General features: G+C 36.7%; 1 long non-coding RNA gene across 1 annotated transcript; it reads left to right on the top strand.

Moving 5' to 3' along the window:
• Positions 1-17,962: 17,962 nt before the first annotated feature.
• Positions 17,963-25,419, top strand: LOC123260852. Its single transcript, XR_006508562.1, has 3 exons — positions 17,963-18,158; positions 24,083-24,084; positions 25,408-25,419. It is a non-coding gene; the product is annotated as an uncharacterized LOC123260852 (long non-coding RNA).
• The last annotated feature ends 895 nt before the right edge of the window (positions 25,420-26,314 follow it).

Here is a 26,314-nt window from a genome sequence, read left to right as displayed (position 1 = left end):
TATTGGCTGGGCCTTGGACCAAGAATAATAAGCCAACACAGAAAAAACAATTAACGTGAATCAAGTAAATAATTTTGAAGAACTTCATCTCCTTGATTTAAGTAAAAAAATTCTTAAACCAAGAAATTTTTTTTCATTTAAATAATTTCAACTTGATTTAAGAATTTTTCGTCTTGATTCAAGACAATAAAACTTTTCAAAATTATTTTCTTTTGGTTCAAGAATTTTTCACTTGGTTCAAGTTAACTTTTTTTTTCTGTGAAGCCTTGTTAATTAAATATTGGTTAACTCTTGAAACAAGGCATTGGCTAGGTCTTGGTTCAAAACTAGCAAACCAAGACTTGTTACATTGACATTCGCTAGATCTTGGTCCAGGAGTAGCAAACCAAGACTTGTTAGTTGAATATTGACTGGGTCTTGGTTCAAGACTGGCAAACCAAAACTTGTTAGATAGATATTGGCTGGGTCTTGGTTCAAGACTGGCAAACCAAGACTTGTTAGATAGATATTGGCTGGGTCTTGGTTCAAGACTGGCAAACCAAAACTTGTTAGATAGATATTGGCTGGGTCTTGGTTCAAGACTGGCAAACCAAGACTTGTCAGATAGATATTGGCTGGGTCTTGGTTCAAGACTGGCAAACCAAGACTTGTTAGATAGATATTGGCTGGGTCTTGGTTCAAGACTGGCAAACCAAGACTTGTCAATTGAATATTGGCTGGGTCTTGGTTCAAGACTGGCAAACCCAGACTTGTTAGATAGATATTGGCTGGGTCTTGGTTCAAGACTGGCAAACCAAGACTTGTTAGATAGATATTGGCTGGGTCTTGGTTCAAGACTGGCAAACCAAAACTTGTTAGATAGATATTGGCTGGGTCTTGGTTCAAGACTAGCAAACCAAGACTTGTCAGATAGATATTGGCTGGGTCTTGGTTCAAGACTGGCAAACCAAGACTTGTTAGATAGATATTGGCTGAGTCTTGGTTCAAGACTGGCAAACCAAGACTTGTCAATTGAATATTGGCTGGGTCTTGGTTCAAGACTGGCAAACCAAGACTTGTTAGATAGATATTGGCTGGGTCTTGGTTCAAGACTAGCAAACCAAGACTTGTCAGATAGATATTGGCTGGGACTTGGTTCAAGACTGGCAAACCAAGACTTGTTAGATAGATATTGGCTGAGTCTTGGTTCAAGACTGGCAAACCAAGACTTGTCAATTGAATATTGGCTGGGTCTTGGTTCAAGACTGGCAAACCCAGACTTGTTAGATAGATATTGGCTGGGTCTTGATTCAAGACTGGCAAACCAAGACTTGTCAATTGAATATTGGCTGGGTCTTGGTTCAAGACTGGCAAACCAAGACTTGTTAGATAGATATTGGCTGGGTCTTGGTTCAAGACTGGCAAACCCAGACTTGTTAGATAGATATTGGGTGGATCTTGGCTCAAGACTGATCAACCAAGACTTGTCAGTTGAGTAGTGGTTCAGTCGTGGGCCAGTATTGTTCAGCCAAGTCTTGGCAACCCAGTATTGTGCCAAGACAGGCCCCGTTGTATATAATTTTTTTCCCACAAGGGTCTAGATAAAAATGTTTTTAAAAGTTCAAATACAGATCAATAAGTTCAAATGCAGATCATTTAGCTTAAAATCAGTTTAAATTTTTCAACCCGAGATCCCTATATTTGCGCATATGTATCGAAAATAACTATTTTATGTTGGAAGTTAACACCTAAAACTTAACTCTATTGTAAGGAGACGATTTAGCAATCAAGTGCCCTCACTGATACACGGAAAAAAATAAATAGTAAATGCAACATGATGCAGTCTTGGTAAATAAACATGACGAAATCATGTTGCACCCACATGACTTGTCATGTTTCGGCTATATGACAATCATGTTGCGGTACCATGAGAAAATCATATGGCAGCAACATGATTTTCATGTTTCGGTTATATGGCATCATGTTGCGGTAGCATGAGAAAAATCATGTGGCAGCAACATAATTCTCATGTAGCCTTAGTAGCATAAAATTAAGCTGCAACAACTAAATATTTATGGATCAGAAAAATTACTTGTTGTCAAGCAACTAGATTTTTTCGGATTTATAATATTTACAAAATTTACAATATTTATAAAATTTATCCAATAGTGAACGATGTTTTTCTTGTCATGTATGGTATAACACCGATAGCATTTGATCGTCATTATAATGGACTGTAAAAATAAATAGTCACGCTAATTATGTAAGGAACCTTAATCTTTTACCTCCAATTGTACCTTGTCTATCGCTAAAAAAAAGGAATTATATTGCAACAAGACACTTAATTTGAAAATAATAACAGTTAATAATAATTAAATTACTTTTATCACAAACCAAAGCTCGGCTGCCCAATTTTAAAACACAGTAACTGCAAAATTTTTATACCTAATTTTTTTTAAATATTGCTGATTTTTTATAACTTTTAGACCTTAATTTTAAGTATTTTTTCTTAAAAATATTAATATTCAAGTATTTTCTATTCATAAATAAAATTTTTCATCAATTAGGCAGGCAAACTTTTTTTTAAAAAGAAAAATTTTAAAAAATTTTTAAATGTTAGTTACTGTGTTTTAAAATTGGGCAGCCGAGCAGCTATTAGCAATAAAAATTGTATATAATTTGAATAAACAAAGATATCGTTCACTGTTCAGTGAACAGGCCCAGCCACGATAAAGTCGCTCCTGGGGGACTCCAATTTCACGAGCCGCACCTGTCTACCGCTAGTTCCCGCAAAAACTAACCGCCTATGAAAGCTTAGCTTGACTGATCACGCCATGTCTCGGTGGTGTGATTGGCTGATCGCTCCGCTGACATGCGCAATCAGCCTTCTTCCCTAAGTCGACGAGGAAGAAGACGCATTATTATTATTATCTTTCGCTTCCACGCTTTCGTCGCAACAAGTCGCCATTAGTGTTACTTTACTTTCGCTTTTTGCTAACAAACCACATTTCCCTTATTTAATAAGTTAATTTGCTTAAATTAATTGTTATTAACCCGCTCTAGTTTGTTACAGATAAACTGTGTTATTTGTAAAAATAATTCTCCGCTTTTCCAGTATCGGCAGTGTGCTCAACCACGTGTCAACAGGCTTCGCTTTATTAATCACGCAGTGCTTTATTTATCCGCTTTTATTTAAACAATCCGCTAACATATTAAATAAATATTAAGTGTAATTTGTGTAAATAAATTTATAGTGTTCATTTTAATAAATATTTCCGCGTTTTAATTGAGATAACCAGACCAAAATCTGATCCTCCGCTTTCCCGCAATTTCAACATTTTACATTCACAAATTGTATAATTCAATAATTTACACTCATTTTCATCTGCAATATTATAAATCCTAAAAAACCTAATTACTTTATAATAAATAATGTTTCTGAAGCTTAAATATTTAGTTGTTGCAGCTTAATTTTGTGCCATTAATGCTACATGAAAATCATGTTGCTGCCACATGATTTTTCTCATGCTACCGCAACATGATTGTCATGTAGCCGAAACAAGAAAATCATATTGCTATCACATGATTTTCTCATAGTACCGCAACATGATTGTCATGTAGCCGAAACATGACAAATCATGTGGGTGCAACATGATTTCGTCATGTTTATTTACCAAGTCTGCATCATGTTGCATTTACTATTTATTTTTTTCCGTGTAGAAGGATTTATTTGTATTAAAAAATATTTGTCAATAGTTAATAAATCATTTATTAGAGACTACTTTTTAGTATTAAACAAATATTTTTTAGTATTTAAAATGATTTATTTGTATTTAATAAATCTGATATTCATTAATTAAATATTAATAAATCTTTTTAAATACTAAGAAATATTTGTTAAGGACTAAAAAGTGGTCTCTAATAAATGATTTGTTAAATATTAACAAATATTTTTAACTATAAATAAATCCTTCTATAAGTGCTCTGTCGAAGATTTTCAGCACACTTTTTGGTGGATGAATTATGGGCATATATAACTATATTAGGCCTAAATAAGGGTATATTAAATAATATCAAGATATATTACACTGGAGATATCAAGACATATCAGATTATTTAAGGTGATTTGTGGACAAATCAAATTTTATTATATGAACGAATCAAAAATTCTTCCACTGAAAGATAATAAAATATAATCGTTTTGCGTTTGTAAATGGGAAGAAGAAAAAAGGTACGTATCTCTAGATATTGACGATACATTTATCGAAAAAGTATATCTGTAGTTGATAAACCATTTTAGTATAATAGACAGTTTCAAGTCTAGTCTGAAAATTGTAAAAGCAATGAATCGATGAAGATAACCAAAGTTAGTAGATAGTACAAACGAAGTTTAGTTATATCCGAGCTTACTGCGGTGGTATCTCATCCTACTTCTACGTCTAGATGCATCCGCCCAACTTTTCATTTAAAATGCATTAGTCTTCCGGCTCTCTGCCGCTTTTTTTATTAACTAACCGAGTTATCTCACTGGCTAATATATATATGTGTCTACAAGTAAAGCCCCACGGCTTTATGTTCTTCGATATTTTTACACGAACATTTTAGTAACCCTATTAAAAATTAAAAATTCATTTCAAATTATGAAACAATCTCATTATTTTTACCTACATAGCTTCGCTTATTAAATTTTAATAACAATCATCATTTTAATTAAATTATTTTATTTATAAAGAGTAAATAAATTGGTAGTAGAATTCAGTTAAATCAATTTTGTATAAACCACTAACGACTCAGCGGTTGCCGGAAACTTTTGAGCAAATGCTTTCATCAAACTTGTCTGTTATATTACACCGGTAAAGTAAATTTCCAACGGACCCAAGTACATACATTGAAAAATAAACAAACAACAACTTACAAGTACAACAAGACATTTATATTTTGTTGTTTGTAAATTTATGTGGATGTTTGTAAATAAATATATTTTACAAGTGAAGTGTGCTAGTATGGAAGAAAGTTGAGAGTGTTGATGCCTAGTAACTCAATGATTCGCGAAGTTGGATAGAATGCGCCGTAACAGTTGTCGGAGTTCTCAAAATCCTAATGGAAGATCATCCGAGATGGGCGGAAGAAGAACTACTCACTGGGGAGAAACCAGAAGCGAGTCTAACTATACCAGAGTTTTCGAAAGAGAAACAGAGAGGCCCTAACAAATACGGGAGTATTATAGAAAACTTTGTCATTACACTTATCCATTTCTAATTACATTTACTTGACTTTTTAATTAATGCTTAAACTCGTTTAATCTTCATATTTCATCTATTCGTCCTTTACTTTTATTTTGTAATTAGTAAATATAATTACTAATTAAAAATGTATAGAATAGATTCATATACATACTCAACTTTGGTTTAAAAATTTATTCGCACAGTCTTCTAAGTCATTTTCGCATATATGTACTCATTTGTACTTTTCAGAGATTTTTTTTACTAAATATATGATACAAGAATTTTCAATTGCTAAGTTTAAAAATTAGCAAAATATGTTGGAATCGATCTAACGGACCTTAAAAATTTATTTAAAAAATTTTCTCAAACCTGAGGTTTTCAAAATGTGTCAAAATTTCAGCAATTTCCGAGATATTTAATGAAATAATTAGGTTTAAAAATTGTAATTTTTACATGTAGTTAAATGGAGGTTTCACCAGCCGTGTATTTGGTTAAGAATTTAATGCAATTAACGATTTAAAAAAAATTAGGAAAACGGTTGACCCTGAGGGCCATCCCTGCAACTTCCCGCGAATTTCGTAATTAAGCGCTCAAATTTGCACTTATTACGTTTTTGAGCTCTTCGAGTTCAAAAATATAATTTTCGTGTAGTTTTGAGCTCTCCTAGCTCAAAAGTCTGATAGAAGTTTAATAAAACATTATTTTTTGAATTTTCAAACCGCAATAACTTTTGAATGAATGTACCGATTTTCACGCGGTTGGCGCCATTCGACGCAGTTTTTTAAATTCTATGATATGTTTTCAAACACAAATTGATCAGACCGGAAATTTCGGTGTAATTCGAAAAAAACACTTTTTTTCGATTTCTTTCGTCAACGATAACTCAAGAACGAATTAACCGATTTTGACCGGCTTGGTGACGATCGACGTGGTTTTTTGATGTTTAGAGCTGATTAGTTTTTGGAATTGATCGGTCAAGCCGTTTGAAAGTTATTAAAAAAAAACCACATTTAAACAAATTTTTTTTCGCAGTTTTTTTAAGATTTCTCAAAATACATCGGTCCGAATCTGTCTGAATCTGTTTTTTTTTTTAGACATTCTTTACACTAGCAGGGTACTTGGATTTCCTTAAAGGAAGAGAATTAATTTTGCTGGTAAAAGTGAAATTTCTTGTGTTAAAAAAAAATTTTTTTTCGCTCAAGAAAATAATTAGGAAGAAAAATATTTTCTTTGCTCAAGTGAACCTTTTTTCTGTGTATTAATTTTTTTTTCATGATGTCCATGGCAAGTGAAATGACAAAAAGAAATTATCGATACGTCAATTTCAAAATTTTTCAGATCTTCATGGAACAAGTAAATAATAACTATCCCATGTTATTCAATACTTTTGTTTAAAATAGTGAAAATTATAAAATTTGGAATACATATAATTAGATGTATGATAGGCATGCTGTTAAAAATTTAAAAAGAGTAGACCACCAAATATGAGATAATTGCAGCATGAAAGAAGAATGAAAAGGTAACAATTGTTTTTCCATAGAAAAAGTTTCAATAATTTTATAATAAACTAATATCTATTAAATTAAAAAGTCGATAATAATCTTAAAAAATTTATAAATTCCTGACCTTATAGTTTTTTAGAAGTTATCAATATAGTTAAGTCCACTAAAGTACAGCCTTTCGAAAATGATTACAAAATTTTATAAATTTATCGGTTAATTTGAATTTTTCCAGAAATTTATTTTCATTGTAATAAAATTTTCAATTTCACAAAAACGATAGCTTTTTGAAATTAAAGACAAAGTAGTAGAAAAAAAAATTAATATTGACTTTTTTCATGATAAAACTTGGCAGTTGCATAAATTTATGTGAGTTAAGAAAATAAAGTGAACCGATAACTTAAATTTAAAATAAGAGAATATTTGATGTTAGAGAAAAAAAGAATAATTTTAATAAATTTGAACATATTTCTCAAATTTCCAATAAAATAGATTTTTTTACTTAAACGAAAAAGTAGTTGGTTTATTGGAATGATAAGGATCGTTTTATTAAACAAACATCTTTGATTTATCGAAGCAAATATATGTAATGAATGTAATAAGCCACAGTAGTTGTAGAACTCTTCTTTACCTGATGACTCTCCTTATTATTTCCTCTTCCTTGCACATAATTGAACTTGAGAGATCCTCAGCGTGGTTCATTCTCTTTATTTCCTTCAACCCGTACTTCTATTTTTATTTTTATTTTTTCTTTTCTACTTGAACAATTGTCAGCAAATAAAGAAAACTCATAAAATAGTGTCGAGAGCTAAAATAATTCTTACAATATTTGATTGGGTTGCTGATTGTATTCAAGTATTAAGTGTGAGATTATTTTATACAGTGAATAAAATCTTAACATCGATTGCTCTTATCCTGAGTATTAGAATACAAATTTGTCGGATAACTGTGGATTCATGAATTTTTCAGTACCTGCTTTTCACTAAAATGGAAGCACGATTTTCGAGTATTACGGTCTCAATGAAAAAAAAATTTATAAAGCTGTAATCTCTATCCATCCATATGTCAAACGTTAGAATTCAAGTTTAATTTTATTTGAAAAGAAATACTCAGAGTGAGTACTTGTGTGCATTCAAAGGAATTTTTTTTATCAAAACTCATTAAATGAAAGGATAATTTTCAATAGAAAAATAAAAAAAAGTTTGGAAAAACCAAAAGTGCACGCCTCATAACGCTCATTCATTTTTTAAGAAAAAAATAAATTGTGTACTTAATTGGAAAAAAAAAAAACATCAATTAAGTTATTTCTTACAGAGTATCTTTTGTTTTTTTTTTTTTTTTTCAATTATCAGCGCCCGTTTTTTTTGTCATATGCGCACGCAGTCTAAAAAAATCTAGCTTGATTAAGTGGCACGATCGTTTTCACATGAGAGAAATAAGAAAAGTTCATTTGTTTTTTTATGTGTGTATCATAGTGAATTTTTATAAAAATTCAATTTAAAAGAAAATACTAAGCTACTGATATGAAATACGGCACCAGTTCGTCGAATTCTTAAACTAATAAAAAAGCCCGGTCTCAAAATATCAATTTATTCGGGAATAATCGTTGGTACATACAAAATCAACGGGTGATGTCAAAACGTAAACGTAAAATTTTTTTCGAAACGTTTTTTAACTTCCCGCCAAGAAAATTAAAAATTTTCAAAAGTTGGGGAGTTATTGGTTTTACCTCGTATTTCGAAAATTGAGTTTTCAACGAATGTTGACGTTTTGAGGTCTTAGGAAGCTTCTCCGAATGTTTCCGCGATGATGTCCGTATGCGTATATATGTATGTATGTGTGTGTGTGACCGTATGTAAACCTCTCATAACTTTTGAACAACTTGACTGAATTCATCACAGTTGACGTCATTCGAAGGAGCTTGATCAAACTTAGATTTTGAATACAATTTGGACCCATTCGAACCGTTAGATTAGGAGAAATCTTAAAAAAACTAATAAAAACAATTTTTTCAAATGTGGTTTTTTTAGAATGTAACGGGTACTTTTCGACTAATTTTTAAATATATTTATTAATATCTAGAAATTAAAAAAAATAGCAAAAAAAATCAATCTCTACCCCTTGCTTGGATTATACTCCTGGAGTCCAAGGTTGGGAAAAGGGGTATTTCGAAAGTTTAGTGCAGGTATTTTATTATAAATAAAAAAAAAACGATTATCAAATTACTATTTTACATAGGGGGTGGCTTAGAGCCCCCTTCTACTACCTTTGCAATAATAATTACGCGGTTTCACGATCACACGGTGATTTCTCGGTCAGTAACATCCACACAAACAATCTTCGCGGTGCTAGTATACTCTGGTTGCCTAAAGGGTGTCTGGCTGACGAGCCTAATAGCCCTCTCCGTCTCGCTCCCACCTACTCGACTATAATCACCTGCCGTACCTCTGCAGAAAACCTCGGTACGGGGATACTAAATCTCCGTGAGAGAGTAAAATGGGCTTACCTTGGTCCTGGTCAGACTCGAGGTAGGCGTCGTTCCTTCTTGTTATCCAGGGAATGGTCTTCCACAGGAAAATTTCTCAGGAGACTGAGCTGTGCATCAGTGATTTCTTTTTGGTATTTAACAACTTTAAAATTTTTACTTGAAGCGATAATTAATGGCTCATTATCGTCACCAGGTGCGCGTCTCCAAACTTCGAAAAATTCACCAATAATTCTAAATCTCAAATAATTTTTCAAATTAAATCTTCATTTCATTCAAACAAATTTATTCATCGATTTACAAATTTCATCGTTTTCAAATTAAATTTCGAATCCATACTATTTCCCGTCGAGACTTGTGATAACAAGACAGGTACACTCATAACAATCACAAGTAAGGTTAGGCTTATAAACATAAGTAATAGAGTGAGCGCGACTACCGACTTTCGGACTTTCTGCCGCCTCGTGTCTCGTTGTCAGTGCCTGAATACATTATTTCGGCTCCCCGTCGTAGGGTGCATGCGCGACTTAATCACGGCATAAAACTGAGGCTTTCTGCCGTGAAATCGCAGCGGGAACCCCGTACTTTCGACCGGCGTAGTAAGAAAAATTTTTTAAGCACCATGGGCAAGCCACGCGCAAATACGGTCTCGGCGATAATTATTTGCAGCAGGGATATAAAGCCTAGGCCCTGTCGGGCCTCGGCTTTATACTATTCCTGCTGAAAATACTTATCACCTCGACTGTATTGACGCGTGGCTCGCCCAAAGTACATAAATAACTATTATACAGTTCAGGACAATGCCACGCGTACGTCACCAATCTCTATGCAGCCGACTAACTTACATTTTAACTGTCATTTTAATTAAAAAGCGCACCTATAAGTCACTTCAAGACTTTCATGTATTTTTATTTAGAGGATTAGAACGTTATGGCGTCGTACGCTATTTATTTAAAAATTGAGTATCCCCTGCACGTAAAAACCCACATACGTCCGCCATAGGACGAAAAATTTTTTAAGCACTATGGGCAAGCCAGACGCAAATACGGTCGAGATGATAATTATTTGCAGCAGGGATATAAAGCCTCGGCCCTATCGGGCCTCGGCCTTATACTATCCCTGCTGAAAATATTCATCATCTCGACTGTATTTGCGCGTGGCTCGCCCAAGGTACATAAATAACTATTTAGCGTTACATTTAGTTAATTCAACTATACAGATCCTCACGTTAACGAACAGTTGCCTGTTTTGACGAAACTATATACATTTACTAGCTGACCCAGCCACGCATTGCTGTGGCTCAGTGATTATAATAGAATCAATTTTTAACTTCCTGCTAAAAAATCGAAGATTTTCAAAAATCGGGAAGTTATCGGTTTTACCCCATTTTTCGAAATCAAGTTTTCATCAGATCTCGACGTTTTGAGATCCTAGGAAACTTCCCTGACTATTCCCGCGATGGTGTCTGTATGTCTGTATCTATGTGTGTGTGTGTGTGTGTGTGTGTGTGTGTGTGTGTGTGTGTGTGTGTTTTTTTTTATCTTAGGGGAATCCTTCTTACGGATTCCAGGCATAGTTGTTTGGCCTGGATATGTGGCGACTCGACGCAGTGTCATACTAAAACTCGACCCTAACGCCCCTACCCACTAAACCCTAAACCCCTTTTCTTCTTTCCTCTAATCCCTCATGGAAACCGCCGTCAGGCATTACTTCGTGAGGGGAGGATCCAGCTACCGCTATTCCTTCTGGTGGCTAAGGTGTTATTTTTCCTTCCTTCTAGTTTCTGTCATTTGCTCTTTTTCTTTCAATGGAACGCAGCTCTGTAAGCACTTCTGTGGCAAAAGTGCTTGTAGCGTTCCAAGCAGTTTGATTCGACAACATTGCATCTACTATTGTCTCTGGTTGGATTCTCCAGTTCAGGATCCTCTCTAACTCCTCACGCTGAGGATCGAAACGTGGACACACAAAGAAAACGTGCCTTGCGTCCTCAATAACCCCTGGACAAGACGGGCACTCCGGAGAATCGTCGTGCTTAAAGCGGTGCAGATACTCTCGAAAGCACCCATGTCCTGACAACATCTGCGTTAGGTAATAGTTGACTTCACCATGGTTTCGGCTCAGCCAAACGTCGATCTTTGGTATGAGGCGGTGTGTCCATCTTCCTTTTGCTGCGGCGTCCCACTCAAGTTGCCATCGCGAGATGCTGTGCTGCCGTTCTTCTGTTCTTAGTTCTTCAGCGCTCAGTGTAGTTGACCTCTTTCGATGGTAAAGGGCCCGTCTTTCTTTAGCTAAGACTCTAAGCGGCAGAGTTCCAGAAATGACGCACACTGCTTCCTCTGATATTGTTCGGAAGGCGCTGGCTACTCTTAGCGCGCTCAGTCGGTAAACCGGACATGCTTTCCTCCATGATTCTTGGGTCTCAAGTGCGTCGGACCAAATGGATATCCCATACGTGAGGACCGATGTAACTACTGATGATAGCAATAACCTCCTTGTCTGCTTCGGGCCACCGATGTTGGGCATCAATCGTACTAGGTTAGCCACTACTGCTGATGCTTTGGCGGTCACGTGTTCAACTTGTTGTTTGAAGTTAAGTCGGGAATCGAGCATCACTCCCAGATATCGAATGAATGGTTGGGATGTGATTTCTTGGTCTCCGACGTTTAAATTGATCGTTTCCACCACTTTTCTGCTAGTGATAAGTACAGCCTCGGTCTTCTGTTTAGCCAGTTGTAAGTTTACTGTGTCCATCCACTGGTTAATTCGCTCAAAGGTGATCGTGAACATATGATTTATCTCATCAATATGCTTGGCGACGATTACTACGGCTACGTCGTCCGCGTACGCTACCAGTTTGACATTTCTTGGTAGTTTCAGTCTCAGCAATCCGTTGTACATGATATTCCAGAGAAGTGGACCGAGAACAGAACCCTGCGGGACGCCTCCAGTAACATCATACTCCTTTGGACCATTCTTCGTGTCATATCTAAGGACTCTATTCGTGAAGTAGCTAGCGACTATCCTTCGTAGATATCCTGGTACGTTCATCTCTTGAAGAGCTTGCATGATGCGATCCCAGTTGGCGGAGTTGAAGGCATTTTTGATGTCTAGGGTTGCCACCAGACAATATTTCTTCGTTCCACCCTTCCATCTGGTACCGGCGATTGCGTCTTTGGCTATACCGACAACCAGGTTGATTGCGTCCAGGGTTGATCGTCCTTTTCGAAATCCGTACTGATTGTCTGCTAATAGTGGATCGACAACTGCTTCTATCCTTTGGTGGATTATACGTTCGAGTATCTTACCGGCTGTATCCAACATGCAGAGTGGACGATAAGATGACGGTTCTTCCGGTGGCTTTTTCCTTTAGGAAGTAGTACCAGCCGTTGTTGTTTCCACTTCCGAGGAAAAATCCCTTCCTTCAAGCAGATGTTGTAGACATCGAGGAATAACGCTGGCGCTGCTTTTAATAGATGTTTTCAAGGCAATATTAGGGATTCCGTCCAATCCCGGCGCTTTATTATTCCCGACGCGGTTACAAGCTTCCATCAGTTCTTCTTTCGTCACAGGTGGGATATCATTCAGTTCGTCTTGTGTCAACAGGTAGTTGAAAACGCGCTGTCGTGGAAACAGTGCAGTCACGATCTTCTGTAGGAGTTGAGGACACGTAGGAGACGGCATTGGCTGGTATTTCAAGTTTGCCATGACTACCTTGTAAGGTCTGCCCCACAAGTCTTTGTCCACCTCGTTGATTAGCTCTTTCCAGCAGTTCTTCTTGCTATCCTTGATGGCTTTGTTTAAGTCTCGACGAGCTTTCTTGTATTCTGCGACTAGTTCCGCTGAGTCAGGCCGCCGATAACCACGCTGAGATATTCTTCTTTTCTTGAGACACTCTTTCCGTAGGAAGCTGATGTGTTCGTTCCACCAGTGCACCGAAGGTCTTTGGTTCATGCCCCGTTTACGAGGCATGCAGGTGTCGCAAGCCTGGGTCACTCTCTTCATCAAGTCCTTGGTCATTTCTTCTGCAGATCCAGTAGTAAGCGGTTCACTATTTAGGGCAGCTACTAGAGCACCTGGGTCAAAGGATTTCACCTTCCACCCAACGATGTCAAGTTTCTTAGCCGGTCTTCTAGGATTCTGGTCCTTTGATACTTCCCAGAGAATCGCATTGTGATCGCTGGCCGTGTAGATCTCCATCACCTTCCAGTCGTAGTTTCCTCTGATGAGGCTGCTGCTGACAAAAGTAAGATCCACAATAGAACTTGCGTCTCCTTTAGTGTACGTCGGCGCATCGCCGCTGTTTAACAATACTACATCTAACGTAGAAAAAGCTTCCAGTAGTTCTTTACCTCGAGCGTTGGTGTGTTTGCTGCCCCATTCCACTGCCCAGGCGTTGAAGTCTCCAGCTATTGCCACTGGGTAGTACTGCTTCGCGTCCTCCGTCAGTCGATCCAGAAAGTCCATGAATTCAACAATAGTGAGGCTAGGTGGTGTGTAGCAGCTGTAAAAGCGGATGCCATCTACCGATGCTGCTACAAAGCCGGCGCTGCCATTGTTAACGACACTCTGGAAGGGGAGCTTGCGACAGGACCATATGACAGCTTTTTTGGTGCAGTCAGTTACCCATGGTTGGCCGCCGAGGTGTTTATACGGTTCCGATATAAGCACAAGGTCAAGCTTCTGTTCACGTACTGTCTGCATGAGCAAATCATGTGCCGCTTCACAGTGATTGATGTTTAGCTGCAGTATTCTCATTTTCGTTTATCAGTTATCTTCTTGAGTGCCTCTTGGTATACTGGGCATCTGCTTGTGCCGGCATGATGGGTGTGTGTGTGTGTGTGTGTGTGTGTGTGTGTGTGTGTGTGTGTGTTTTTTTTCCTTGTAAGGGGGGGGAATGCTCTTTACGCATTCCAGGCATAGATGTTTTTTATAAATGTACTGCATAGATGTTCTGCATAGATGTTTGGCCTGGATATGTGGCGACTCGACGCAGCGTCATACTAAAACTCGACGCTGGCGCCCCTACCCACTAAACCCTAAACCCCTTTCTCTTCTATCCTCTGATCCCCCATGGTACCGCCGTAAGGCATTTCTTCGCGGGGGGAGGAATTAGCTGCCGCTCTTCCTTCTGGTGGCTAAGATGTTTTTTATTTCTATCTCCCTTCTAGTTTCTGTTTTCTGCTCTTTTTCTCTCGATGGACCGCAACTCTGTAAGCACTTCAGTGGCAAAGGTGCTCGTGGCGTTCCAGACAGCTTCTGATGACAGCATTTCTTCTACTATTGTCTCCGGTTGAATTCTCTTTTTTAGAATCTTCTCTAATTCATCGCGCTGTTGGTTAAAACGAGGACATGCAAAGATCACGCAAAGCTCAGAACTGAAGAACGGCAAAACAGCTTCGACCGATGGCAGCTCCAGTGGGACGCTGCAGAAAAAGGAAGATGGACGTATCGTCTTATACCGAGGATCGACGACTGGTTGAACCGGAGTCATGGAGAGGTTAACTACTACCTTACGCAGATGTTGTCAGGACACGGCTGCTTCCGAGCCTATCTTCACCGCTTTAAGCACGACGATTCTCCGGAGTGCCCATCCTGCCCAGGTGTCGCTGAAGACGTGGAGCATGTGTGTGTGTGTGTGTGTGTGTGTGTGTGTGTGTGTGTGTGTGTGTGTGTGTGTGTAAACCTTTTATAACTTTTGAACGGCTTGACCGATTTCATCGCGGTTGGCGCCATTCAAAAAGGCTTGACCAAACAGATTTTGAATACACTTTGGACCGATTTGGATCGGTAGATTTTGAGAAATCTAAAAAAAAAACTACAAAAAAAAATTATTCAAATGTGGTTTTTTTGGAATAACTTTCAAACGGCTTTATCGATCGATTCCAAAAACTAATCAGCTCATAACATCAAAAGACGACGTCAATTGCAGCCAGTCGGTCAAAATCGGTTGACGAAAGAAAACCGAAAAAAGTGTTTTGTCGGAATCACTCAAAAATTCCTCGTTTGATCAATGTATACTTAAAGATTTTCTATGAGGCTCCAAAAACTACGTTGAATGCTGTCAACCGCGTGAAAATCGGTTCATTCATTCAAAAGTTATTGTGGTTTGAAAATTCAAAAATTGTGTTTTATTAAACTGCTATTAGAGTTTTGAGCTCGGAGAGCCCAAAATGACACAAAACTTATATTTTTGAGCTCGAAGAGCTCAAAAACGTAATGTATAATTTTGAGCGCTTAAATACAAAATGAACGGGAAGTTGCAGGGATGGCCTTCAGGGTCAACCGTCGTCCTAATTTTTTTCTTATTCTTCTAATACAATCAAATTAATATTTTCTAAAAAAATTAAAAATAGATTCATGCATATGGGATTGAAAATAAAACGTTCTACCAAAATTTGAAAGTAATAGGTGCAGTATCGAAATGTTGAAATTAAGGTTGTTCGGACACTAATGCACTTGTAAAGATCAAAAGCTAATTTTTTGATATGTTATAAATTGCTATCTCATACGTCTAAATTAATTTTTTTGGAATAGATCTGACGAAAGGTTATCATTTAATAAATTATTAAAAAATTGAAATTTAACATTTAACCTCTTTCGCTAACACGAAGAGATTTCATGGTTTTTCTACACGTGAGCAGGCAACATATAGCTGTCCATGTGAGAAACATGTTTTTCAAATCCAAACCGCAAATAGACAGTGCTTGGCCTTGATATCTAAGCCATCTACCGGATATCTGTCGAACTTAGATGGCAAACTGCCATCTATTAAGATTTTATATATTTACCCGATAAATACACACTAAAGTCGTATAATAAACATTTTATATGCAATAATAATTATTGAGATGAATAGTTGAGATAAAAACTACACTATCTTTCAAGTTGGATCAAACTGCACACGGTGTACAGATTCAATTTAAAATCGGTTAAGTAGTTTAGGAGTCCATCGCGGACAAGCAACGTGACACGTGATTTATATATATTAAGACAAGAGCTATTCTCTGTATCCTTTTAAGTCAAACAAATGAATCCTCAAATCAGAAATCCGGATTGTTATTTTAAGGAAACGTCGTTTGAGGATACGTTGGATAGTCATTTTAACAATATTTTTTGTTTCGTGTAGTATTAGTTCTCTCGAAAGAGACAGAAAATTTACAAAAGACACTTTGCCTATGAGAAAGCGTTAAATGTCGCAGAGAGGATAAACGATGCTAGCAAATGGGTTGATGATCAATCCATTTTATGGGTGGTCCAATCTCAACTTGGTTCTCCAGCGGCAGATGCCAACTTTGTCTTTTTGGTCATAGCTCGGGTTACACGTCGCAGTCCCAAGGTTTTATCTACATCTGGTTCAGGATTTTCGCGGTCAGGTTGTTCGCGGTTAGGTTCCGGTGGGTTTTACTCGTGAAAAGGTTTTAGGTCTTTGATATGCACAGTGAAGGTTATACCTTCCTTTGTGACCTTATATACTGAGGGTCGACGATTTTGATCACGGCAAAGCCTGTAGCGAACTTCTCGGCGAGTTTCGCTGAAAAATTATTAATTGTGGATGACAAATGGTGTTCCCTCTTGCTGACCAGGTTTCCAAAAATTGGTTGCCAGGAACCTTGCTTCCGGTTGTAATATTTGGCTTGTTTCCCATAAGCCTGTGCCAGGTTAGCTTTGACTAGCCCGATCGTGTCTTTCAAAGTTTTGGCTGCCCGATGCGGATCATATACGTCGCTTTTTCCTCGTTCGGCTCGTGACTTTATCAATGAAGGAGGCTGGATTTCGTAGCTATAGTTTAAATACGTCGGGGAAAATTTTGTCGCGTCGTATTCCGCGGTGTTATGGGCAAATGCTAACTCTGGAACCTGCTTGTCCCAGTTCCGCTGGTTCATTCCGATGGAATGGGCGATCATCGTCCCTATCACTCGATTCGTTCTTTCGACTGGATTGCACTGAGGCGTATATGGTGGTGTTCGGACGTGTTTAATCCCAAACTGTTGTAATAAGGAGGTAAACTCCTTACTTACAAAAGGGGTACCATTGTCGGTAATTACCGTCTCTACCCTTCCAAAATACAGCAGGACTCGTTTTTTGAACGTAGTGGAGATTGCGGTGACTGTCTGTTGCCGTAATGGTTGGACTTCTAACCACGATTATTCCCATTAGAGCCGACGGAGGTTGCTGTGAGGCCTTGTATGCCTAACATGTCCCACACTGGCGCACATAGGCTGTGATTTCCCTCATCCGTGGCAAACAATACTGACTCGAAACGCGGGCAATCGTCTTTGTAATTCCTACATGACCGGCTGAAGGAGCATCATGATTCTCGTGTAGGATTTTACTGACCCCTGCGACCGGAACATATAATTTCCAGACGTCGTCTTGGTCTGCGTAGTCCAAACTAAAATACTGACGTCGGTATAACAAGCCTTGTTTCAGGCAATACTCGGGAAAACGTTGTGGGTCATTCTCGACTCCTTTGACGATTCTTTCGTACCAAGTGTCTCCAAGATCTAGGGCTTCGAGTACTAAGTCGGTTTCCGGATCATGAAGATCTTCCTCGTCGGGATTTTCAGGGGTGCTTTGCGAGAGCGCGTTCGCGACTTTATTCCATTTCCCCCTCTGATATACGACGCCGAATTCGTACTGCTGCAGGTATAGGTTCCATCGAGCTACGCGCCCGCTCGGACTTTCGATTGATCGGAGCCATTTCAGTGACTGGTGGTCCGTGATAACAGTGAACTCATACTCTTCGAGGTATTTTTTTTTCTTTTACTGGTGTAATCCAGCTGGCCTCTATGAACATCATGTACAGCCAATGTTTGTTCGGCAATGAGCCGAGTCCTCACAGTCGAAGACAATCGAAAATTAACCTGGCACATAGCGAAAATTATTCGACCATGGTGGGACTCGAACCCATGCCTGGCCAGTACCCATAGTTCGAAATCAAGCACGTTAGCCGCTCGGCTACAAGTACTGGTTCTCTTCGAGGTTTGGTCTCAGTTTCTCAGATTGCCCAGACCACCGTGACGCATTCTTTCTCGGTTACGCTGTATTTTCATTCGGCTTTGTTCAGCCCTCGGCTCGCATATGCGACGACTTTTTTTGCGCCATAATGTTCCTGTGTCAGGACAGCGGCTACTCCGACGTCACTCACATCAGTTTGCCGCACGAAACGTTTCAAGAAGTCTGGAGGAACCAATAATGGGTCCGATCCAAGTGGGTTTTCAGGGTTTCAAACGCGATTTGTTCCGGGGTTTCCCATCTCCAACGTTTCTTCTTTTGAAGAAGGGAAACAAAGGTTTGGTTGGGTCTGCGTAGTTGGGGATAAACCGACGATACCAAGAAATCATTCCCAAAAACTGATGCAGTTCTTTGGTGTTACGCGGTGGTACAATCTCTGTGATTGCCTTAACTTTTTCTGAATCCATTCGGATTCCTTGCTCATCGATAACATGACCTAAGTACACAGTACTTTGTTTTAAAAAGTGGGATTTCTCCGGATTCAACTTCAGATTCGCGGCGCGGAGACGTGTCATGACCTTTTTTAGGATTTTCATATGTTCGGCAAGGGTTTCGCTAACGATTATTAGATCGTCCAGGTACACTACTACGTGTGCTTCGAGGTCTGCGCCTAGGACTTCATACATTACGCGCTGGAATGTCGCAGGCGCGTAATGTAGCCCAAAAGGCATTACGCGGAATTGAAACAGGTCACGTCCAGGTATCGTGAAAACAGTAATCGGTTTGCTTTCTTCCTCCAATGGTATCTGCCAATATCCGTTTTTCAAGTCAATAGTGCTAATAAATTGAGCTTTCCTCAATTTATCGAGTGATACATTCACGTGTGGTATTGGGAATGCATCTTTCTCGGAGACGTCGTTTACTTTCCGGAAATCTACACCTTTATCGGTTCAGTTCCAGGTTTAATTTTCATTTTATGGGTCGCACACCAGGTTAAACCTACTATTTCTTCGTCCAGTTTAAGCCAGGTCTTTATTTCTAGCAGCCTCCAAATCGTATTCCATGTCCAATGCGTTAAAGGATTCTACCCTGGGTAGCAATTGATATCTGATAGCATATCGTTTGCATATGCCGGCATGACGTGGAATGGTAGCTCGTAGGAGCGGCAAAAGGACGTTTGTCGCCAGGTTTCATTGCTGTTGGCCGAAAGTACCTGCTTTCGGCTCGGGATTTTTCGGGGCATTGTTCGTTTCATACGTTGAAGCTCCCTGGGGGGTCACGGGCCAATTTTGGGAGCGCGTGTCGGACCTTGCGGCGTTTCCCTGGTACGGATAGCGGCAATCACGAGAAAACGTGTCTAGTTTTCCGCACCGCATACAAAATTTCACCCACCGACTCGTACATTGCGCTTTGGTGTGCCCCTTTTGGCGACATTGCCAACAACATTCTAGCCAGTTATACTCAAAAATTTCCAATGACGCAATTTCCAATTCCGGCGGCACCGTTTCGCCGTCTCACTTGCACTTGGGCTCGCCGTCTGCCTACTATTGCATCGCTGTCTCGCTCAAACTCATCGACCGCTATGTCACAAGAATAACTTTTAACCCTTTAATGTTCTGAAAGCGCAATGAATCTCAGTGTAAGCTGTTAGGGGAGAGCCAACCATAGTCTGTTATTTGGTTGTGTGAAAGATGGTTTAGTTCTAGTAGTGTGTCCATGCGTCCCTTTCTACTACTTTTCTGGCCCCCTCTCTAGAAAAAAGGCTATAGCTCTCTCACTTAAAGAAAAAAACATATGACTCGAATTAAGAGTGGGGATTCAAGGCCGAACATTAAAGGGTTAAACGGCTCTACCGATCGATTCCAAAAACTAATCAGCTCTTAACATAAAAAAACCACTTCGATCTCCGCTAGCCCGGTCGAAATCGGTTGGTTCGTTCGTAAGTTATCGTTGTCGAAAGAAATCCGAAAAAAGTGTTTTTTCGGAATTACTTTGAAATTCCTACTCCGATATATTTAAACTTGAAAATTCTTTATGAGGCTTCAAAAACTTCGTTGAATGCTGCCAACTAGGTGAAAATCGATTCATTAATTCAAAAGTTATTACGGTTTGAAAATTCAAAAAATAGTGTTTTATTAAACTTCTATCAGACTTTTGAGCTCGGAGAGCTCAAAATGACACAAAAATTATATTTATAATCTTGAAGAGCTCAAAAACCTAATAAGTGCAATTTTGAGTGCTTAAATATGAAAATAGCGGGAAGTTGCGTGTATGGCCTTTAGGGTCAACTGTTTTCCTGACTTTTTTTTTCAAACTAGCAACATGAAATGATTTTAGGACGTATAAGATGGTTTAATTTAAATGTTTTCTCGGTGTACATTTACTTATATTATTATATAAGTGCAATATAGTTGTGATAGAGGCATTTGAAGATCACAAAATTGCTTGACCTTGACGAGTCGGGTATAAAACACAACTTCACGCGCTCCGCGCTATGAGGCGTGTAATAAAGCAAATGAATAATCGGGATTCAACTATAGATAAGTTTTGTGGAGAATGTTAAAATTTTTCATCAGTACCAAAACTCAACGATTGAATATTTTTTTATTGTTTTGGACTCGAATATAGCGGGAAGTTTCAGGAATAGCCTGCAGGGTCAACCGTTTTTTAGATTTTTTTCTCTTAGATTACACTAAAAAAAAAAAAAAACTATTGCTACTGAAGTAATCTATTAGATACCTACTCGTAGATTTTTACTGTAGCAATATGAATTCCTACAGTAGCAATACCTGTATGGCTACTGAAGCGATCTTTTAGATGGATAGAGTAGCTATACTACATTTCTCAAGAGTCTTCTTACAACGCTCTTTTACCGAACAAAACATTCTTTTTCCCGCCAAATCAGTCGATACATGTTGTTTATGCTGATGATTTATTTAAACAAAATGTTGTAAGTAATTATTTTACTGAAATATGGATTCGTGATTATAATGGGTTTACATACTTTAATTTTGTAAGTTATAAAATATGTCAACACGCAAGACTGCGCGAGACCCGAGACTACAGATGGTTAAGTAAGTATAACTACTATATAGGTACAGTATTGCTCTTAGAACAAAATTTTTGTAAAGAACATAGCGACAATGGTTAAAAATATCACCGATGTCTTAAATATGATTTTTTCAGATTTGATTAATAATATTTTATTTACATCGGCAGAGTTTTAGTCTCAGTGCATATATTCAAAATTTATTGGCATTGAATATGTGAAAAGAAAAGTGATTTAAATTCTGTATCCGATTGATTATATCTAAAAAAAAAAAAAAAAAAAAAAAACATCATTTGACACAAAATTTAATTTAATTAATAACACTTTTTTTGTGTTGAGTAAAAATAAATTTGAAATTGAATTATCATTGATATCCGTCAGTCACTTCGAATTATGTGTGTAGACATGATGTGTCACGAAAAACGATGAATTAAAAGTATTTTTTCATATGCTTCAAAAGTGAGGAGAATAAGAACCTATTGAAAACCTTCTCGTTCATGTGTAGTAAATTTATTAATGCCAAAACCGATGACGTACATCATGTAGCCATTATTATTGTCGTTTTGTTGACTATTGTCACTATATGCCGAGTAATGTGGCACATATATTCACAAAAGACGGTCAAAAAGTTTGTAAAGAATTTTACTATCGTAAACTGATCGATTAGCTTAAAAAATTTAATTCAAAATGAAACTACTATCACTTTTTTGGGCTTGTTTAGATCAACTATTGAATTAACTTGGATGATTTAATTAAATTAGCATATTTTAATTAGAATTAAAAAGTTTTTTTGAGAATTGCGTAAAATCCTCATGAATTTTCATTTCAGTAATATAATGACTCAATTTTAGTTCAAATAAGTTAAATGGCGAATTATAGTTGGTCGGATGCCCAGTGTCCGGTTAGTAAGTCTTTATATATAAAAATAAACGTTTGTTTGTTAGTTTTGTGTGCATTTCTAAACCATTTATACAAATGTGATAAAACTTTAGTGATTTTGGCGCTGTGTACGTCTGCAAAAGTTTCTGAATTATAACAGTGATAAGGACAAAGTGTGTATATCAATCTCCAAAGAGGGTTGCGGAAGCATCATGAAAGAAAATACACACGTTTGTTCTCCATAAGAACTACAGACTTGAAATTTAAGAGAAAAATGCGGTGTTTTCCGTATAGATACACTGAAATCTTTTTTTACTTTTATTGAATTCCTGAGAAGAGTTGTACGAGTGTTGTGAATAAAAACATGTTTTATTTTTCTATTTATTACAAGACTAAAATTGGTTGAATGCCGTAGAGTGTACATTTTAAGGTTTTCCAAATTTTTATAATATTTTTTAAAAAATGAATAAGATACCGTGTAAAAAAATTTCTATCATGTTTATTAGAGTGGTCCAAAAAAAAGTCTTTTGCCTATCATCTCAAAAGCTTCTTTAAGACATAAAAAAATTTCTTCCAAAGCGCAGCTTGATCTCTTTTTACGTTTTTATCCAATAAAACAACGAAAAAAAATTTTTTATGAATTTTCTATCAACTATTTTTGTAGGAAATTTAATTCTCTACAAAAAAATATGGTGGTAGTTTTTTCGTAATCCTAACGGGTAAAAAGTTATTGAGCTTTAAATACTCGCAATAAAAGAAAATTTAATCGGATATGATTTTAGAATCCATGTTGTATCACGTTTTCTGTTACCAAGTATTTGATATTGTTATACATCAAAAAAAAAAATTTTATGTATTAACCATTGTATAATTATTAACCCTGTTAATGGTTTAGGCTGTTGGGTTTGTTTATTCAAGTAAATAAATAAATATATTTATGCCATATCAAATCAGGTCATATACAAGGCTATATCGGAATATTGTTATACGGGATCACAGCATGGATTCCGATTATACATTGTATACTTGTTAAAAATTTTTCTGATATAGCATGGTATATGCGTCTATAATGTTTTGATATAACCACATATGTCCTGATATGAAAATTGGCTATATCAGGGCATGTCAGGCCATATATGGCAACATCACGCTTGCAATAACCATATAGGTCTTGACATGGCTTGATATATCCTGATTCAAAAATTGACATGTTAGGCCGTATTAGAAAATTTTTTATACGAGTAATCATGGTAATTTGGTTTTTGTTATTTTTTACTTTTTTTTTTTTTTTTTCAATTAATTTTTATATAGAGTCGGTTTTAACCCGTCAGAACTCACGTGAATTTTAATGTCTCACTTGCACTACAACGCCGCTCTATAAGTCGGATGTTGTTGCGTGAGCAAAATGCTCATAACGTGAGTGCTGACGGGTTAACTGCTGTGGTCATATCGCCGACTTTAGCTGTTGGGAGTGGTACGTTGGGGTCTTTTTTGGGTTATGAGAATCTTAAACTACGCGACAAGGGTCAAATCTCAACCAAGCTGATTTTTAAGACCAGCTTGGGATTCGAACCCACGCCTGGCCGGTGAGTTAGTTCGAGTGCTCTATAGACCGTGCGTCTTTGATCACTCGGCTAACGTCGCCGGTTTTGTTATCTTATATTATCAGGCAAACATCGTAAATTGAGCAATGTTTTCTTCTTGTATAAATTTTTAAGAAACCGTATTCTACATAAATAATGTAGACGCTTACTTTATTTACAGAAAAAAATGTTATGTTCTTCTGCAAAAAAAAAAACTTAAGAGGCTCAGTTGATTAATTCAAAAAAAGATTAGATTTAAAACTGATAGAATGGATGTTCAATAAAATTTGTTCCGACTGAATTCACTTAGGCAACTCGGAAAAATAAAAAAAAAAGTAACCCTGATAAAATACCATCTATCACGAGATTACACGCTCGCAAAATTTCGGTCGCTCACTAGGTTCCGAGTCACGTTTCACGTAGAATAGCAGTAAGTGTCACAGATGTTACCGCACACCACACACTGATCGTGTGAGTCTTGAATAATCAAGAATTTAGTTTCAAATTTCTCTATTCCGAGTACATAGATCTATGACCGCCAAGTTATTATATATACATGTAGTATACAATCAAGGACATATATATGTACATACAAATACACTCATTTCTTGAAACACTCTGATGCAGACACTGAGACGTGAGTTAAGTTGAATAGATAGCTTCTGGCATGATCGGACAATACTAAACAAAATGGCCGTGTTTGTTCTGAATCACGTATCTGCGAATTTACGTCATCAGGTATTCTGCAGATGTAATCCCAATGACTCAGTCATTTTCAATAAAAGCTTAAGAATAAAAATACAATTTACCGTACCCTACATATACCCTATATTATCCGGCAGTACATTAACATACAACATCAACATCAACATCGACAATACATTAATTAAAAAATAAGTAGAGACAAATAAATAACAGTTTATGATGTAATAAATTTTAATTAAATTCTATTGAGTCGTAAGATGAATTATGGATCAGCTGTAAAAAAAATTGCACTCACTGGATATATAATCCAACAAGAAATCTTGTTTCTATCAGTTAAGACTGATGGTTTATATAAACTCGAGTGAAAGTATCACCAAGTGATTCAAAAGGAATTGCGAAATTATAGTTTCAAATGCCTCGGGGAAGATGATCTTCTTCGTTTTTAAACATCCAAATGAGAAAAAAAAAACGATATAAATAGCAAAAAAAAACATCACTAAATAAATAAAACTGAAAAAAGACTCGAGAGAAACTTAAGAAGGAAATGAACACACTGACCTAGTTCAATAAGAGATCTGACGATAAAAAAGAACAAGTGTATTGGATGAAATAACGAAAAAAAGTCTTATCGAACGTCAGCAAGAGGTAACAAGATTAAAGGAGACTAACGATGATTAATCGTTTAGTGAATATTGTATGAAATGAAAAATATTGTTATCATTATTTTTATTTTTATTTAAATAGTTCTATTACGACTATTAGCACAATATTTATTTTTATTTGTTAGAGGACATGAAATGAGGGACTCATTTTACTTTTTCTTTGATTAATTTTTCTGTCTCTATATAACTCTATGTACATCTTAAAACTCAAGTGTCATACCTTATACGTATGTTTTCTTTCTTTATCATAAATGTATGTCCTTCAGAGCGAAAACTTGGATCTCAAGAGAACAAAAGCCTCTTTATACACAGTAAAAAATTTTTCTCGTATAAATTAACTCCAAAAATTTTTAATGTTACTAGAATTGCTACTGTGTAATATCAAGATGCTACAAGTAAAAACTTCCGTTTTATTTTATTTTTAAAGGATATCAAATTTTTTTCTTTTGACATCCATAACATCGTTTTGATCTAAATCATAAACGCATATTCGTTTTGTCGCTGAGTCGTGCGGTTTTAATATAATAATAGAGGGTGGTAGCAGTGGTAGTGGAGTAGAAGTAGGAGTTGATGTAGATAGTAGATAGTAGATAGTAGATGCTGTATGGAAGAGTAAAGGGAATAGTCGGGTATAAAGGATGACAATGAAAAAGGAGAAAATCATAATTGCATTACCGCAACAATTTCAAATGCGACACATTTCAAGCTAACGGATACCAGTGTGTCTAGAGATACTGCTGTAAAATAAGGGTATTGTTATTAAAGCTTACATGAAGACGAGTATATATGTATCTAATATTATTATTATTATTATTATAATATAAGATTTCTCCTAATTTTACAATCATGATAATATTTACAAGTAATATATTCATTTCTTTATAGATAGTAAATCATTTGAAAATTTTATAGTTCAAATAACTCAATTTACACAACACAAAATTAAAATTTTACATCGTCATTTTATACCATGTAGTTTTCTTGGTGTCCATTTTTACACCCAAATTTTTTACAGGGTATAATGCCCTTAATTTGAAAAACTAAAACTGATAATAATAAATCATATATGGACAATTTTTATCTCAACAATAATAATTTCGCTGGAGATGAGAAAAAAAATCGACAGTTTATAAAAACCTATCATTTGAGAAAATAAAATTTATTGGATTTTTTTATACACCCTAATATGTATACATTTATACATGATATACCTCTAAGAATATATGAGAGTTTAGTCTGTTACCCTGTTAAATATATACAAGCACAAGAGCTGCCAACAGATGTTATCGACAC

The sequence above is a fragment of the Cotesia glomerata genome, linkage group LG3 (genome assembly GCF_020080835.1).
Source record: "Cotesia glomerata isolate CgM1 linkage group LG3, MPM_Cglom_v2.3, whole genome shotgun sequence".
NCBI lineage: Eukaryota > Metazoa > Arthropoda > Insecta > Hymenoptera > Braconidae > Cotesia > Cotesia glomerata.
This window is presented reverse-complemented; position numbering and strand designations above follow the sequence as displayed.